Source organism: Bos grunniens, chromosome X, assembly GCF_055505025.1.
Source record: "Bos grunniens cultivar Pamir isolate PY7600 chromosome X, Bosgru_T2T1.0, whole genome shotgun sequence".
Classification (NCBI taxonomy): domain Eukaryota; kingdom Metazoa; phylum Chordata; class Mammalia; order Artiodactyla; family Bovidae; genus Bos; species Bos grunniens.
Window position 1 is genome coordinate 57981078 of NC_141194.1, and position 19758 is coordinate 58000835.

At 36.3% G+C, this 19758-nt stretch overlaps 1 pseudogene across 1 annotated transcript in view; it reads left to right on the forward strand.

The window, feature by feature from the left end:
* Nucleotides 1–15777, forward strand: part of LOC147340507 (progesterone receptor-like) — a 30424-nt pseudogene extending 14647 nt beyond the window's left edge. The window contains exons 5-6 of the transcript XR_015158677.1: nucleotides 12531–12700; nucleotides 15514–15777. The product of XR_015158677.1 is annotated as a progesterone receptor-like (transcript). The remainder of the gene's footprint in view (nucleotides 1–12530; nucleotides 12701–15513) is intronic.
* The last annotated feature ends 3981 nt before the right edge of the window (nucleotides 15778–19758 follow it).

The window sequence follows — 19758 nt, forward strand, 5'->3', positions numbered from 1 at the left end:
AGAGTGGGCAGACGTCCATTCATTCATTCTCACACACAAAGAACATGTGCCCCTCTGCTTCCATGGATCTCCCAGGGTCTGAGTGGAACACTTTTTAAATTGCTTCCACCTTTTACCATTTCCCGTGCCCTTCCCACACACAGGTAGACTCAACCTTGACTGTTTGAATTGGTTCCTCCTTCAGTCATTGTGATTTGAAAGGAAACCACAGAGAGCTAAGACCTGAGGTAGAAAGTGATACAGGAGTCTTCCTCAGAAAAGATTTCTGCAAGAATTTCCTTCTAGAGGCATGGATCTTACATGGTAGGGCTGGGGGAGCATATCAAGAGGAAAGGCAGAAAAGCTGAACTCTTAAGAAGGCAGTTTACCTCATGAAGTCTGTGCTCAGACACAGATCGCTTTCATACATTGGAGAAGGAAATGGCAACCCACTCCAGTGTTCTTGCCTGGAGAATCCCAGGGACGGGGGAGCCTGGTGGGCTGCCGTCTATGGGGTCGCACAGAGTCGGACACGACTGAAGTGACTTAGCAGCAGCAGCAGCAGGGAACCATAGCCCTTTACCCAACCCTTGGGAAGTCTATCTGGAGCACAGACCTTCAAGCACAATTTGATTAAAAAAGCACAAAGTAGAGAAAGGAATTGATATGGGACTGGCCAACAATCAACTGAAAGAACTTTAATAATACAGCAGTTAACTCCTGTCAATTCTTTTCTTGGTCGTAATGAATTCAATAGTAGTTATATCATAGATGGTCCTAGGTCTCCCAAATTAGTTGATAGCATTAACATAATACTGTATTTATGGGTAGGCTACATTATGCAGGGAACCAAACAAGCCCTAAACCTCAGTAGCTTTCAAAAATTTTAAGTACTTATTCTTCTTACTATATTTTCTTTTCTTTTTTTTTTTTTTTTTAGGGCTTAGTATTGGTTGCTATATATTTTGTTTAACAAGTTGCCCATGAGAGGAGCAAATGGCAAAGTCCTCTGGTGGCAGTGAAGTACTCAGGTAAGAAAGACATGCAACAAAGGACAGCAAAACCCAGGTACATAAGCCAACGAGGAGGAACAGCAAGCAATTTAAATTCAAAGCAAATTCACAAGTCTCATAAGGAATATTTTAAGGAAACACAGCTATGAATTAAAAATTTGTGGTAACTGTTGAGAAGATAGTGAAGTGGTAATGGAAGAACCTGCTGAGAAAAGTTCTCCATTTCTTTTCCCTCTTTCATCTTCTCTTTGACAATGAATTGTCTCAGGTTTCTCTTGAGCTCCTTATCAAGTACTGCTCTTTGCTTTATGCGCCTGGATATGGCTGCAGCTTGAATTTGTTCTTCAAACCATCCTCTGGCACTCTGAGGTTGTGTGTCATCACCAGACACTGTCATGGCCCCATTTATTGTAGGGACAACTCAGAAATGTGATTGAGTGTGGAGCAAATACCCACATGGTGTCAGGGAGCAGTTTATGTGGCTTGGGCCCATGAGATTACCAGGTCAATATGGTCCAGCTGCCTAAATTGATAGAACCACTGTGTCTCCCAATCATTTCCTCATGTAGAGCCAAAACTTAAAACTACCAGCAACAGGGAAATATCTGGGCTGAGCATGGAATCAAGCCAAGTGTGTCCACAGTCAATTGAGAAGAAAATGGCCTAATTGGAAGCTCAGGTCATCTGTCTTCTTCAGATCTAATGTCAGTCACCATAACATCCACTGTGCCTTGACCTGAGGGAATTTCCTCTGCTCCATGTGTGCCCAAATTCCCCTGAGACTTTCCTCCCACCGCCAGTCTCTAGTTTGTTAGTTTAGCTGGTGTATTTTCACTGGTATATTCTGTCCTCTCAGATTCCAGACCTGTTCTCCAGGAGCAGGGCTGGAAAATTGCTTCATTGCTTCACTCAGATAAACCTCTAGGAAAAAGTTGCCTCTGCAGATCAAGCTCACGCTCTTATGCATCCCATTCACTGGGTCTGTTTCTCCGAGTCTCTCTCTCACATGCACATTTATGATGTTTCCATGTTCCATGTTTTCTCTGTCTTTGCTCTCTCCTTATTTTTATAAGTGTTTCCTCCTATCTTTCACACACAAGTTTCCTGCTAACTGTTATTATTTCCCTTGTATTAATATTAACTTTCATTATGGGTCCTATGCTCATGATCATCTTCTTTCATTGCCTCAATCTATTTTCAGTCTTGCTGAAACTATACTTGTGTGTGCGTGTTCAGTCACTCAGTCTTCCTGATCCAGGGACTGAACCTGCATCTCTTGCATTTCCTTCTTTGGCAGACAGATTCTTTACCACTAGCGCCACCTGGGAAGCCCGTATGTATGTGTATGAAGTTATTAATATATATGTGTATATATATATATATATATATATATATATATATATATATACACATATTATATCAGAGAAGGCAATGGCACCCCACTCCAGTACTCTTGCCTGGAGAATCCCATGGACGGAGGAGCCTGGTAGGCTACAGTCCACGGGGTCGTGAAAAGTCGGACACGACTGAACGACTTCACTTTCACTTTTCACTTTCATGAATTGAAGAAGGAAATGGCAACCCACTCCAGTGTTCTTGCCTGGAGAATCCCAGGGATGGAGGAACCTGGTGGGATGCCGTCTTTGGGGTCGCACAGAGTCGGACACGACTGAAGTGACTTAGCATACATATTATATACATAACGAAATTAAAAGGGAGAGCACCGTCTCTTCTGAATCAGATGTCTGTGGGAACTGTTACCTTTCTCAGCTCTCCAGTTAAAGAATGATGTTCCTTAGTCCCATGCAAACAGCAGTTGACGTAGTACGTTTAGTCTGAAGTTTGGACTTAGCTGATTGGTATACTTTGTTGTTATTCCATTAGCTCTTGAATGACATACAAAATTTATTTAAAAAGTCGAAGTCTTGTAAGGGATATTTCCAGGCATTCATTTCCTATTGGAGCATTTTCTTTTGACAGAGTCAACTCGAAAGTCTCCTTGGGAGATGATAAGGTGGACTGGCACAAGAGGACGGAATGGCTGTGAATGTCAAGGTTCCTCCCTCCCACAACTCTGGTCATCAGACTGACTTTCTAGGCATAGAGACAGGTGTGTGAGTCTCTCAAAGAGCCTGAATAAATCAAATCAAAAAATGGATGAAGGTAGTAGTTCAGTTCAGTTCAGTCATCAGTCATGTCTGACTCTTTGCCACCCCAGGCTTCCTTGTCCATCATGAACTCCCGGAGCTTACTCAAACCCATGTCCATCATGTCGGTGATGCCATCCAACCATCTCATCCTCTGTCGTCCCCTTCTCCTTCTGCCTTCAATCTTTCCCTGCATATTTTCACTGCAGATCTACAGGGAGACTCATTGTTATCACTCAGGTGTTCAGGCAGATGGAGGCAGCATCTTGACACCTGCTTCCATAATCACTAGAGCAGTGCTAAGGGAAGACAGTTGTAAGGAAAGGAAGGGAGATACACATGACTTCCACTCACATACCATGGAAGGCAAGGTTTTCAGCCATTTTCAACTTTAAGAAAAGGGAAAATAATGTACTTAGTGAATAGTACTATGTATATAAACATATATAAATTATTTAGTATTATATGTAATAATTTGTGTAATAAAATCTACACAAATTTTAATGGGATTTTGAGGAGACACTTGGCACAGCTATTGAAATTCATCTTTAAATCTTAAAAAATAGGTAAGTATTACAAAAATATGGGGATGGGGAGAGAATTAGAAAGTTAGAATAATTAATAATGTGGAAAATACATACTCTGAATTCTTTGTCAAATCAGACTATATATACTAGAACTTTATGTCCTATAATGGAAACACTAGAAGTCTTTGAGTATGGAACAAATAAATATTGTTGAGAAAAGAAGCTTTATGTTTGAGGAAAACTTAGTTTGAATATTTAGCTCAAATTGTATATTAAAATAAGTGGCTCATCGTTGTAAACACTTTAGCTTGTTAAAAATAAGCTAAAAGGAATAAAAATGAGAAATCTCAAAGAATACTTTTAAAAAATATATGCAATAGAAAAGTTGGCCAAAAAAAAGTTCAATGACTTGATAAGAATTTAAACCACCCATTTGCCATTAAAAATTAAAATACAGATATCCAGGAAAATATGGCAGGTTGAATACACACTTTAATCATTGTTCCTTTTAAACTACATAAAACTATTAGTCAAGGGATTTCTTTAAAAATAAAATAAAGTAAGTAAAATGAAAGAAATATCAGTAGCAGTAAAATCCCACAAGCCAACAAGCAGAAACTAACTTAGTGTACCTGAGAAAGTGGAGGGCTTCCCAGCTGGTTCAGTGGTAAAGAACCTGCCTGCCAGTGCAGGAGACGCAGAAGATGCAGGGTTCTGTCTTTGGGTCAAGAAGATCCTCTGGAGGAGGAAATGGCAACCCGCTCCAGTATTCTTGCCTGGCAGAACCCATGGACAGAGGAGCCTGGCAGGCCACAGTTCACGTGGTCTCAAAGAGTCAGATGTGACTGAATGAGAAAGTGCTTTCTAAGCCAGAAGTAAGAAAAGTCAAAAAGCAAGTACCTTGATTTGTATCGCTGAACCTCTAACATGTTTTGCAGTTAGTGACAACAGTGATCTTTTTTTTTAAATGAGAGTGAAAGTAGAATTAGAAACACCAAGTTCTCTTGAAAATGTGTTTCTAAATATCCACCAATGGTGCAGTTGTTCTGCAACTAAGGCAGAGATTGTAGGTTTATTCCCTGAAGAGGATGTAACAGAAGGCAGTTGGGTTGGTGGACTGCAGGCACTGATGAGGGTGAAGGGGGATAGTGTGAACAGATTAAGATTATATACCAAATGCTGAGACAACACCCTCCAAAATCACCAGTCCTCTGGAACACTGTCATCCAGGTTTATATTCTCCAGATACGAGAATGAAAGATTCTTGTATAAAGAATTTATTAAGCTAGAAAAAAAAGAACTAAATATGCTAACAGCAAGGCTTTCTCTTTGAAATAGCTCAACCAGAATACCCTACACTAAAGCTTATAGTCAATAACAACTACTCATTCAAACAGAACTAGCAATCAGCTTTATAGTTTCCATGCTTGAATATAAATAAACAACCAGGGCATCTGAGGAAGGTCTTTGATATCAAACATAAAGACAAAATAGAAAAATAATTTAGAGGAAAGAGAGACCACGGAGAAATTTAAAAGCTATCCTTTGTTGTTGTTGAGTCACCCAGTCATGTCCGGCTCTTTGCGACCCCATGGACTGCAGCACACCAGGCTTCCCTGTCCTTCACCATCTCCCAGAGCTTGTTCAAACTCATGTCCATTGAGTCAGTGATGCCATCCAACCATCTCATCCTCTGTCGTCCCCTTCTCCTCCTGCCTTCAATCTTTCCCAGCATCAGGGTCTTTTCCAGTGAGTCAGGTCTTCGCATCAGGTGGCCAAAGTATTGGAGTTTCATCTTCAGCATCAGTCTTTCCAATGAATATTCGGGACTGATTTCCTTTAGGATGGACTGGTTGGATCTCCTTGCTGTACAAGGGACTCTCAAGAGTCTTCTCCAACCCCACAGTTCAAAAGCATCAATTCTTCAGCACTCAGCCTTTTCATGGTCCAACTCTCACATCCATATGTGACTACTGGAAGTGAAAGTTGCTCAGTCGTGTCTGATTCTTTGTGACCCCATGGTCTGTAGCCTGCCAGGCTCCACTGTCCATGGAATTCTCTAGGTAAGAATACTGGACTGGTTTGCCATTCCCTTCTCCAGGGGATCTTCCTAACCCAGGGATCGAACCCAGGTCTCCCACAGTGCAGGGGGATTCTTTACCATCTGAGCCACCAGGAAAGCCCTATCTCCATATCTGAGGTTATTTATATTTCTCCTGGCAGTCTTGATTCTAGCTTGTGCTTTATCCAGCCCAGCATTTTGCATGATGTACTCTGCATGAAAGTTAAACAAGCAAGGTGACAGTATACAACCTTGACATACTTCTTTCCCAATTTGGAACCAGCCCATTATTCCATGTCTGGTTCTAACTGTTGCTTCTTGTCCTGCATACAGTTTTTGCAGGAAGGAAGGAAGTTGGTCTGGTATTCCCATCCCTTTAAGAATTTTCCAGTTTATTTTGATCTACACAGTCAAAGGCTTTAGCATAGTCAGTGAAACAGAAGTAGAGGATTTTCTGGAATTGTCTTGCTTTTTCTAAGATCCAGCAGATTCTGGCAATCTGATCTGTTGTTCCTCTGCCTTTTCTAAATCCAGTTGAACATGTGGAAGTTCTTGGTTCATGTACTGTTGAAGCCTCACATGAAGAATTTTGAGTATTCCTTTGATAGTGTGTGAGATGAGTGCAATTGTGCAGTAGTTTGAATATTCTGTGGCATTGCCTTTCTTTGGGATTGGAATGAAAACTGACCTTTTCCAGTCTTGTGGCCACTGCTGAGCTTTCCAAATTTGCTGGCATATTGAGTGCAGCACTTTCACAGCATCATCTTTTAAGATTTGAAATAGCTCAGCTGGAATTCCATCACCTCCACTAGCTTTGTTTGTAGTGATGCTTTCTAAGGCCCACTTGACTTCGCACTCCAGAATATATGGCTCTTGGTGAGTGATCACACCATTGTGATTATCTGGGTCATGAAGATCTTTTTTGTATAGTTCTTCTGTGTCTTCTTGCCACCTCTTGTTAATATCTTCTGCTTCTGTAAGGTCTATATCATTTCTGTCCTTTATTGAGCCCATTTTTGCATGAAATATTCCCTTGGTATCTCTAATTTTCTTGAAGAGATCTCTAGTGTTTCCCATTCTATTGTTTTCCTCTGTTTGTTTGCAGCGTTTACTTAGGAAGACTTTCTTATCTCTCCTTGCTATTGTTTGGAATCTGCCTTCAGATGGATATATCTTTTCTTTTCTCCTTTGCCTTTCACTTCTCTTCTTTAGAAAGATAAAAGAACATATTCTATTCATGAAATAATACTGAATATATGAAAAAGGAATAACACAAAGAAAAGAATTCTTGGAAATATATATATATATATAAAATTTTAAAGTGCCTAGAGACTTTGAAAGTTGGAAAACCTCTCAAAAGCAGAGGAAAAATCATCACTGTTCAGAAGGAAGTGTGCTTGTGTGCATGCTCGATCATTTAGTCATGTCCAACTCTTTGTGACCCTATTGATTGTAGCCCACCAGGCTCCTCAGTCCTTGGAATTCCCAGGTAAGAATACTGGAATGAGTTGCCATTTCCTTCTCCAGGGGATCTTCCAACCCAGGGATTGAACTTGCATCTCCTACAGGCAGATTCTTTTCCACTGAGCCACTTTGGATGCCCTAAATAGATGTTGGCAAAATTTAGAACTTCGGTGCATCAAAGGACCCAACACAAAGAAAGGTTAATCCATTGATTTGGTGAAAACATTGAAAAAGATATATGCTAAAGTAAGAGTATTAATATCCAGATGACATAAAGAATCTCTGCAATCCAACAACAACAAAAAATAAACCAATTTAAAAATAAAGGCCTTAATAGACATTTCTCAAAAGATTTACAAATAGCCATTAAGCACATGAAAAGATGCTCAGCATCACTAATCGTTAGAGAAGCACAAAAGCCACAGGTGGATACCACTTCACACGCATCGGTATGGTTACTTACTGTCAGTAAAACAAAAAAAATTATACTTGGAAAGAAGTCCTAGTTAATTCTATATGACTTGACTGTGGTAACATTTTACATAGCTAAAATAATAAACTCTAAATATTCATCTAAGAAATATTATGAAAATTATATTAGGAAGATGAGGAAAAGGAAGTTCTTCACATGTGAGTATATGATTGTGGCATAGGGGTGATCAGAGAAGGCAATGGCACCCCACTCCAGTACTCTTGCCTGGAAAATCCCATGGACAGAGGAGACTGGTGGGCTGCAGTCCATGGGGTCGTGAAGAGTCGGACATGACTGAGCGACTTCACTTTCATTTTTCACTTTCATGCACTGGAGAAGGAAATGGCAACCCACTCCAGTGTTCTTGCCTGGAGAATCCCAGGGATGGGGGAGCCTGGTGGGTTTCCGTCTATGGGGTTGCACAGAGTTGGACATGACTGAAGCGACTTAGCAGCAGTATAGGGGTGATGATCTGGAATATGGAAATAGAGCTTTAGCCCTATTTTCCATACTGTTAAGAATTCAAATAACAGCAATATAAGGGTGTCACTTAAGAAGGAAAGACCAAAATAAATAGTTGAAAAAATGGAAAGCATTGGCTTTCTGAGCATGGGAAAATTGGGGTTGCCTAGGGAGGACTCTTTGCCTTAATAAAGTTACAGCACTGATTAAATATTTTAAAACTGGGCTTTAAACCGCAAACTTAGAAAATATATCTTAGTGCAAAAAAAAATGAGTACAAAACAGAAAAAAAATTTAAATAAAACCAAATCACTAATAAGCATTAAAAAATTATTCAACCTCACTAACAACTGGAGAAATGAAAATGATATGATATTTTATTTTTCTCTCTAAAAAAAAGATTACCCTAAATGAAAATTGCTCAGAACCAACCACCCAACATAAATAGTAAGAAGTGTTGATAATTTAGAAATATATATTTTGAGGGTTAAGAAAGTTAATATCTTTTACTCTAATAATTCTACTTATAAGAATATATCCTTTAAATATCAGAAATGACATTCATCATAGTGTCCGACTCTTTGCGACCCCATGGACTGCAGCATGCTAGGCTTCTCTGTCCATCACCAACTCCTGGAGCTTACTCAAACTCATGTCCATTGATTTGGTGATGCCATCCAACCATCTTATCCTCTGTTGTCCCCGTCTCCTCCTGCCCTCAATCATTCTCAGCATCAGGGTCTTTTCCAATGAGTCAGTTCTTCCCATCAGGTGGCCAAAGTACTGGAGTTTCAGCTTCAGCATCAGTCCTTCCAATGAATATTCAGGACTGATTTCCTTTAGGAAGGACTGGTTGGTTCTCCTTGCAGTCCAAGGGACTCTCAAGAGTCTTCTCCAACACCACAGTTCAAAAGCATTAATTCTTCAGCACTCAGCTTTCTTTATAGTCCAACTCTCACATCCATACATGACTACTGGAAAAACCATAGCTTTGACTAGATGGACCTTTGTTGGCAAAATAATGTCTCTGCTTTTTAATATGCTGTCTAGGTTGGTCATAGCTTTTCTTCCAAGGGGCAAGTGTCTTTTAATTTCATGGTTGCAGTCGCCATCTGCAGTGATTTTGGAGTCCCAAAAAATAAAGTCTGTCACTGTTTTCACTGTTTCCCCATCTATTTGCCATGAAGTGATGGGACCGGATGCCATGATCTTAGTTTTCTGAATGTTGAGCTTTAAGCCAATTGTTTCACTCCCCTCTTTCACTTTCATCAGAAGGCTCTTTAGTTCTTCTTTTCTTTCTGCCATAACAGTGGTTTCATCAGCATATCTGAGGTTATTGATATTTCTCCCGGAAATCTTGATTCCAACTTGTGCTTCCTCCAGCCCAGAGTTTCTCATGATGTACTCTGCATAGAAGTTAAATAAGCAGGATGACAATATACAGCCTTGACATACTCCTTTTCATGGAACCAGTCTGTTGTTCCATGTCCCGTTCTAACTGGTGCTTCCTGACCTGCATACAGGTTTCTCAAGAGGCAGGTCAGGTGGTCTTGTATTCCCATCTCTTCAAGAATTTTCCAGTTTCTTGTGGTCCACATAGTCAAAGGCTTTGGCATAGTCCATAAAGCAGAAGTAGATGTTTTTCTGGAACTCTCTTGCTTTTTTGATGATCCAGCTGAGGTTGGCAATTTGATCTCTGGTTTCTCTGCATTTTCTAAATCCAGCTTGAACATCTGGAAGTTCACATTTCACATATTGCTGAAGCCTGTCTTATTTTGAGCATTACTTTACTAGCATGTGAGATGAGTGCAAGTATTGTTTATATTAGTAAAATATTGCATGATGTTGCATGATTCAAGTGTTGAATTATAAAATAATTAAATAACTTGCATTTACTACACATTTCTGTGATATTGAATTTTACGTGAGAATTAAAACATTCATATATGAACAACTTTGAATGATTTAATTATGTAAATATTCTCAATATAATATTATTAAATATCCCAAACTATTGGATTGTAGGATCTCAGGTGACTTATAATTTTCTTTGTATTTTCAGTATTTTTCAAAATTTTTCTAATTGATACACACTATTTTTAAATAACTAAATCAAAAATAAGTATTTTTTAAAGTATTCTCATCTAAAATAGCAAGCATATTGCTAACTGCCCTTGACTCACTCTCTCCCACTTGCCACCAATATATTTACAAGAAATGCTGAAAACCCACATATGGAATCAATAAGAATCTCAGAGAAAATTCTCCAGTCATGTAATGCTGAGTAATAATTAAGAAAACAATGAATTAATATAAAGAGCTCAAATAAAATAGAAATAACTTTTTTACAGCTGGTTCATCATAGATCTGAAATCTAAGGAAGAGAGTAGAAAGGAGAATAATTTTCAGAGATATCCCAGGAGCATAGGATGAGAGCCTAGTGATTAGATTATATCCTGGGAGCATGTTGTTAGTGGTTGATACTAATAGCATGAGGCAGGATGAGATTAGGCCTGATTTTCCTGAAGTAAGGATAATTGCTTCAAGTCTGGTCCTCAACAGGTAGATGGATAGTGTCGAAGGCTTTGGGTTACTAGTTTTCCAGCTCTTTAAAGCCCAATGAGAAAACAATACTTCAGTAATCAGAAGAAAAAATAATTTTATAGTCATGGTGAAGAGTGAGGGAGATGTGAAAATTGGTTGGGATTGTTAAAAAGAGTTATGGATGTTTAAAATAGTTGCTATATGAAGTAAAGGGAATAGGTTATGATACTATATGTTATAACACTATATGTTATAATACACATACAGTTAAGTTTACTAGGTAAATTAAAGAACATCTCAGCTTATTTTAGAGCCATATTAATGGATTATGCATTTGACTTAGCATCTGCTCAAAAGAGCATCTGACATTATTGTACATTCCTGTCTCAAATATTTAGTTTAAGTTTACAACTATACATATGCTGCATCTTTTTTGTTTTTTGTCTCCTGACTATTGATACAAGAGAAAGTCATTGATGTCAAGACAGGCTTCAACATGATATACATACAGTTAAGATTTCAGTTGGCGCAAAAGTGTCCTATTGCCCAAATTACTTAAGTCCCTTTTATACTGAGGATCTGAGCTCTTGAAGACTCTAAACCAGAGTTAACTCTTAGTTTCTATTGGCTTATCATCTCTGGCCTTCTTTTTCCAAGGGAAGTAGAAGTCAAGGTCTGTTGGGATACAGGGAATAAAGAAAGAGGTTTTTTAAAAGCTTTATTTATCTACCTTTGCTGGAGACATAGAGTTGACTTTGCTCAAATGAAGTACACTTCTCTCTAGAAATATTGCTAAAGGTGAAGATCATAAATATCTAGATGCATAAATCCATAGATTATGTGATTTTTCTTTCAGTAATCTGGATATAGTTGCAGAAACTTCACTTATGGTTGAAGATTTGTTTGTGGGACAGTTGTGACTGAAGTAAGAGGGAATAAAGGAGCTGGGAGTTCTGGTAATACAGTTGCTAAAGAAACCAACCAGGACATCTCAGACAGGTCACAACAGAAGAACCAGAAAGACTTAGGAGAAAGGTTTATTGACTACGTAGTGGAAACAAGAGAATGGGCTATAGTAAGACGTTGTGCCTAAGATTTGGATGTATGAATTAAAGGTTTCTGAGGTAGAAGTGTGAATTACCAGTTAACATCATAATGGAAATGAGAGACACTTATCAATAAAATCAGCAACAAAATTTAAGTATTTACCATTACTGTTATTATTTAATATTGTTCTGGAAGACTTAACCAATGTATTGAACCATGAAGGAGAAATGACAGCTACAACTGTTGGAAAGGAAAAAATAAGGATATTATCTGAGTATGGTATTGTCGTATACAAAAAAAAAAAAAAAAGATAATCCAACACAAACTGTTAGATTTAACAATATTAATAAATGAATACATAAATAAAATAGAGTATAGCCAAGTGGCTGAATATAAGAGAAAATTCAAACATCAATGACTTTCTCTTGTATCAATAGTCAGGAGACAAAAAAAAAACAAAAAAGATGCAGCATATGTGTAGTTGTAAACTTAAACTAAATATTTGAGGCAGGAATGTACAATAATGTCAGATGCTCTTTTGAGCAGATGCTAAGTCAAATGCATAATCCATTAATATGGCTCTAAAATAAGCTGAGATGTTCTTTAACTTACCTAGTTGTTGTTACCATATTCTTCAAAAGAACTAGAAGTTTTACATGTCCTAAAACTGTTAGTAGCACTCTTTTCTATTTAGATATTTGTTTCTAGAGTTGCGTATCAAAAGAAATCACTGTACAGTTCAGAAATTTATATTATAAAGTGCTAGTGTCATCTTTTTAAACATAACTGCCATTTATAATTATCTTCTTACAGTTCCTTTAGAAGGACTAAGAAGTCAAAACCAGTTTGAAGAGATGAGATCAAGTTACATTAGAGAGCTCATCAAGGCAATTGGTTTGAGGCAAAAAGGAGTTGTCCCTAGCTCACAGCGTTTCTATCAGCTTACAAAACTTCTTGATAACTTGCATGATATAAGTATTTTGGTTTTTAGAATATCAGTGATTATTTTCTGAATTCTATATATTACTTTAGTGTGAAATACAAGTTTTACTTCATGTGTGTTCGTCAAATTTATGTTTGTACTTACACTTTAAAACAGTACTTGCATCATACTGCTCACAATTTATATTGTGCTTTTTTCATTTTCAGTATAAATCACTGAAATATCCTTTTACTAGTATTTGTGAAATTTGAGAGTAATGTAATGGTTGATAGGAATTGTGATACATATTCTTGAGAATGCTCCAAAATGTTTTTGTCTTAAGTTAGAAAATATTTTATGTAAACTGGAAAAGCAAAGATATGGATGTGGAGAATAAGACTCTCATACCATTTTGGGTGGAGTTATAAGTCAGCAACAATGCTAATGGACACTCTAGCAGTGTGTGGCAATAGTTAAAGGTTGCATTCTTTTCATATTCCCACTTTTTAGGGTTTATCTTAAATAATTAGGCAAGTATTTAAGATATGTATGCCTCACTGCTTATACATGAAGGAAAAAAACAAAACAAAACACCTTAGAAATGCCTAACACCAAACTGGATAAATATATAGGGTTCTGGAAATTACGATTACAATACAATTCTGGAAATTAATCCAGCAATACATCTTAGTCAAGATGTATTGCATACAAACTTTTATCATTACTGTGTTCAGAAACACTAAAATAATAAAGGCATAAAAATCTCTCTGCTCATTAGATCAAATATAAGGCCTCACTGCTGAATGTGAACAGCCAAGAATTATTAGCCATTTAGATAAAGTCTCTCAAATGTAAGGCAGAGAACAAAATAAACAGAAAAAAAAATGTAACTTGAAGGAAAAAGCTCCAGTGCAGATAACAGAAGAAAGCATCAAAAATTAAAATACTCACAGAAATAAGAATGATGGTGCATCCATGAAAAGAGACTAGCAAACATTTTAAAAAGAACATTTAGTGAGAAAATACCTTTGGATAATTAAAGGAGGGCATAAATTAAAAATTCAGTATAAATATAAAACTCAGAAAATATAAATCTCAGGAAAACTCAGATAAAAGTAACAAAAAAGAAAAAGATATGAAAATTTAGAGAGATAGCAAATTTAGGGGATGAATCCACAGGGCTTCATTTTCCAGTTCGTAGTTATCTCCAAAAGAAAGGGTGGAGAAAATCAAGGAGAGGAAATTGCATAAGTAATCTTAAAAGAAACGTTGCTAGAACTGAAGGATATGAATTTTCTGAGCATAAGGGCCCAGTATACAGACTCAACCCAATTGAACCAAGGCACATTATTGTAAAATTTCAGCATACCCAGAATAAAGAGGGTATCCTAAAATATACCAGTGAAAAAAGAAGCAAGTCACATCAAATCATCAGGATTCGGAATGTTGTAGAACTTCTCAACAAAAATACTGGAACCCAGAAAATAATGGAGAATTTTGAAGGAAAGAAAAATTTTCAAAGAATTTTGTACCAGCCAAATCATCAAACAAATATGATGGCATCATGAAAGTATTTTCAGACTTTCAAGGTCTCCTAGACCTTACGTCAAATAGAGCCTTTCTCAAGGGCATCTGCAGGATTTCTTACAACAGAACCCTGGCGTAAGCCAAAGGAGTATGAGATTCAACCCAGGAGAGATGCAAAGGGGTGTCCCAGCACAGTAACTAATGCACAGGGTTTCAGGGTACTAGCACCAAGAAAAAAAAAAGTTAGATTTGAGATATTACTAATTGTATGAACATACTGAAGTAAGTTTTTACAATTCTGTCAGAGAATTTGACTATGGCTTTGTGATAAATATTGAAAAAAACAAACAAAAAAAGCAGAGAAACATGAGGTGATTAGCACTAGCAAAATTAAAGTAACTCATATAGGAAAGGAAATGTAATCCAGCAAGAAACAATAAAAATTTTTATAATATAAATGCTAGATATTGATTTAGTCCAACACTGAGATGTATCTATATAGAGAATAGGAAGAAGAGAAAGTATGTGTAGTTGAGGAGATGGGTGTATAATACAAGAAAGCTAAATCCTTATTTAATAGGATCTTAATAATGTAAACTTTGGGAAATATAATTTATTAGAAATACAGAGGTAAATATCAAATGACCCAAACTAAAGTAATTCAAAGTGGTTGCATCTGTGTTTTTGCTCCTGTAGGTCTTGCAGTACTATCTGACTTTCAAAAACATGTGCAAAATATTATTTTGACAGAATTAAAATTAAATTAAAATGATGCTTTCCTGGCAGCGCAGTGGTTAAGACTCTGTGCTGCCAGTGCAGGGGGTGTGGGATTGATCCCTGGTCGGGGAACCTAAGATCCCGCATGCAGTATGGTGTGGCCAAAAAAAAGTTAGATTAAAATGAATCAGGTTGGGTTGTTTGTATTGACATAGAAGAGTTTGCCTATTGTTATGTGGGAAAAGCTGGATTAAGAAATAGACTATAAAGTAATTTCATTTATGGAAATACATATGCATATATATTATTATTATTATGCATATATATATTATGCATATACTTGAGTATGTGTAAACAGAAAAACTTGAAATATACCAAATGTTCACACTGCTTATCCAATAGGATTACAGAATACTTTCATTTCTTTAAATCTTTCTATATATTAGTATGTTTCATCATATGTATGTAATATTTTATATATTATTCTGGAAATGGAGAGAGTTTTTTCATTTTGGTAAAAAACAACATCTGAAGCATTTCTATTATTAGAAAAATAAGCTTTGATGTTTACATAGTTTAGAAATTTATTATTTTCCTTACATGTTTCTTATCCATTTGTTAAAACAACAGCTTGTCAAACAACTTCATCTGTATTGCTTGAATACATTTATCCAGTCCTGGGCACTGAGTGTTGAATTTCCAGAAATGATGTCTGAGGTTATTGCTGCACAATTACCCAAGATCTTGGCAGGGATGGTGAAATCTCTTCTCTTTCATAAAAAGTGAATGCCATTTTTATCTTTAAAAAATTAAATTTTGTGCTATGTCTGTTTTTTTTGGGGGGTGATGATTATGAGGTCACGAGTTTTTACTGTTTTTCTCAAAGCCTTACATTTATAACGTGTCATACTGTGTAAATTTCAAAGAAAAGTTGTGAGGTTTAATTGTTTTCCTTTATAAAGCATAATTCAGATTTTTAGTGTTTTTGTGAACCCATATTTTCCTTAAGAGTTTGCAAGGTTGAAACAGTACTAAAGTGATTGTTAATGTTAATCTTATCTGTATCATTTCATATCATTCAGGTGACATTTTTATCTTTCACATATAACAAAGCTACTTTAGAGAAAAGAAGAATCTTACAGGTAAAAACAAAAAGCTGTTCTATGTTCTTTCTATATAGCTCCTTTTGTCTCCCTGATTATATTTACAAAAATGAAACAAATTGGTATGCAAAATTGTAGCTATATGAGTGTATATACTTTTTTGTGAGAAGGTAATTTATAACCTTAACCATATTTTCCAAAGGGTTTTTAATGTAAAAAATATATAGAAAAAGAGTTTAAAATTCTTGAAATAGATTGATGCTCCTCAAACTAAGAAAACCAGCTTATATGTTAAGACTGTTTCCCAGATCTGAAACACAGATCTCTAAGGAGGTTATTAAGGAAGGAGAGCCATAGTGTTATGACAAGTATATCATGAGTTTTGCAGTTTTCTCCTAGCCTTTTGTGAGGGGAATTGTCCTTTAACAAGGCATTCTGAATTGAAATAGGAAGCCAGAAAGTCTGTGGTCTAACTCTACCCACTACATCTAGGGCATGTGGACAGTCACTTATCCTTACCAAGTCTCTATTATGTTTCCTCATCTTTAATAATAACTTTCCTGTAATAATAACTTTCCTGTAGAATGTTCCTTTTGGTCAGAGCTTGTTACTCACTTTTCACATCAAAGAAGAAAGGGATGGAGGGTAGGTGGGGGGGAAAATAAAGAAGGGAGGGGGGAAAAAAGAGATAAGTATTACTCTCTCTACTGAGTGGGCATAGTGGACAAATCACAGTTAAAATGTTTTCAGTGTCTCTGATCCAGTCTAAGAGATATTTTAGGAAACATTAAATACTGGCTTAAAATAATATAACCATAACTAGAAAACACACAATTCACATTGTTATATGAGCTGAAAATATCCCTTTGGAGACACACAAGTTTTTTTCTGAGGTATCACTGGACACCTAGATGTCACTATTTTAAACAGGTCTATGTAAAAAAAAAAAAAAAATAGGTGTCACTGTTTTTTTAAATAGACCTATTTAAAAAAAAATACACACACACATATAAAACAGGAAGAAACACTGGTAAAAACAAAAACCAATCATTTTTTTTTCTAAATAAAATAATTTGTACCAATTTTAGGCGTATATATAATTTTTAACAGTTCAGAGAAACTAGTAGACCTAATTCTTTTTTGAAATTTCTTTAAAATTGGACATTCCTTTATAAATAAAGCATATTACTTTATGCAGATTAATAGTTATTAATGAGAAAAAAAAAAAAAACTTTGAAAACAATATAGGAAACATTTACTAAAGCATCTGATTTCTTAATGCATTTTTAAATTACCCATTCCCTTAAACCGATAGATACTTAAAGTTTACCAAGGGGCAATAACATAGAATCATCAATTAATGAATAATAATACAACCCCCAGAACAAGATAAAGTGATTTCATCTGACCAAAAAAACCTGGCAGATCATAATGTTACCATAACTGTTTCTTGCCAATAACTTCTTCCATTTTCAGAATGAATTAGATATAGAGCAACTGTAAACAGTGAATCTTCCTAAGGCATTTGAAATAGGGATTAAAACAATTTCTAACCAGGACCCATGGCTTGAATTCTTTAGGTCCGTGTCCCAAACAGGTAATAAACAAATTTCATAATGCTTGGTTATAACGTTCAATAAGAGTTTAAATAAAGAATTTCAAATAGTCTTAACCTTAGTTAAAAAAAAGGTCTCTTCCTTAGTGTGTCTGTCTACATGTCTTTTTCAGTGAATACAAATGTGTTCCAATACAATGCTGACTGCTATCTAGTCTTTCAAAGTCTTAAACACACAGACTCATTCTCTCTCCATTCTCCAGGCCAAAGTTATTTTCCTAAAATGGACCTAATTTTGCCATTTCCTCACTGGAAAATATTCATTGACTTCCAGTCACCCACTGCAGTGTTTCTCAAATATATATATAGCTGCACATTACAGTCTGAAAGAGTTAATCGCTCAACTGTCTGACTCTTTGTGACCCCTGGACTGTAGCCCACCAGGCTCCTCTGTCCATGGAATTCTCCAGGCACGAATACCAAAGTGGGTAGCCATTCCCTTCTCCAGGGGATCTTTCCACCCCAGGGATCAAACCCAGGTCTCCCACAATGCAGGCAGATTCTTTACTGTCTGATCTACCAAGGAAGCTCACTACAATCTCTAGGAGAGCTTGTTACAAATATCCTTTCCTGGGCTCCATCTTCAAAAATTGTATTTTAATTGGTTCACTCTTCTTATCAATGCAGTGACATAGGAGTCACTCTGAAATGATGTTCAAACATCGGTTCCTGTAACTTGACTCTCTTTATCCTCCCCTGTCATACATTCACCTTTTATTCCAAACACATAAATCTTTAGGGTCAGTCTTCTGCCTTTATTTCCCCCTTTTGATACCAGTCCTGTCTCAGCTCAAGGCTCAGCAAAACATCACTTCTGTCGTATCTTCCCTGCATCTTCCAGAGAGTGACTTTTTTTTTCTCCTAAGGTTCCACAGATTTTGTGCAGATCTGGATTACAATAATGCATTATTCTATATTCTTACTCTACTACTAGTCTGAGAGCCACTTTGATATAGGACAGTCATGTTCCTTGTCGGGGAGTTGAATGACATGCTCTCTGGGTTTGGTATTACAATGAATCCCATGTGGGTTTGTTGCATCAGGATGTGTTTCCGTGTGCATGACTTGATCACTTTCTCTTCCCATGGCCCCTAACATCATCTCTTTAAATATTCCACCTTTTCTTTTCCTGCTTTGTGAGTTTTCTCCTTGTACTAACTATAACATAGAAAATATAAGTACATTTTTCATTTAGTAAGAACACACTTTATGCTCCCTGTTCTAAATTTTAAAACAGAATGGAGTACTATTTCCCTCCCTAAGAAAAATTCCACAAATATAATTGTTTCTTAAGAAAATATAAGTAGCTCTAAATTGTATTCTAAATACAATTGAGGTTTGTATTAAAAACCTCAGTATACAAAATTTTATCATCTCTGATTTCATTCAATAAATATTTATTGAGTGCCTGTTATAGCACAAGAAAATGAAGGTGTCTAAATCCTAGGATTTAATATTTCAAGCTAAGGTTTAAAAAAGTTAAAGCTTTTGAAAAAGAACATGACATAACCAAATGGAAGATATGTAGCCTCTAAATCTTTTCCTCTACAAATTTCTGCTTATTAATGTCTCTGTTCCGATGTAGTCGCATAACTTTTATCTTAATTTTATAGGCCATGTGCTTTCTGGAGGCTCTAAAGTGAAATTAAATCACACGAAGAAGGTTATATATCAGACAGTACTTGAAGGACACTGAAATAGATTATTGAGTTAATAAAAATATTTCCCTGAAAAAGGTTTGAGAAGCCCTTTGGGTCTGAAGCAATTATACCTCCAGTGTCAGTTGTTATATAACAATTGCATTTTTATTTTTAAAATGGCACTTTTAAATTAGGCAGTACTATCATTTTTCATATTTCACATTAAAATAATTAGTTGCTGGGCAGATAATATGCAAATATGGTAGGTACTATGTTTTCTCCAATAGCCATACCCTGTCAGCCTGTAAATTCTAAACAGCTACAGTGGATAGCGAGTACTGTGTAGAGAGCTGATCTAGACCCGCTCTCCCTTTCTCTTCTGTTTAATACCTGGCTGAGCAAGTCTGATTAAAATTGCCTGTGCCAATTGTTTTGTGATTAATAGAAATGAAAATGAAAAGAAATACACAAGTGACATGACACAAGAAATGACAAGCAGTAAAAAAAACTGCTATTT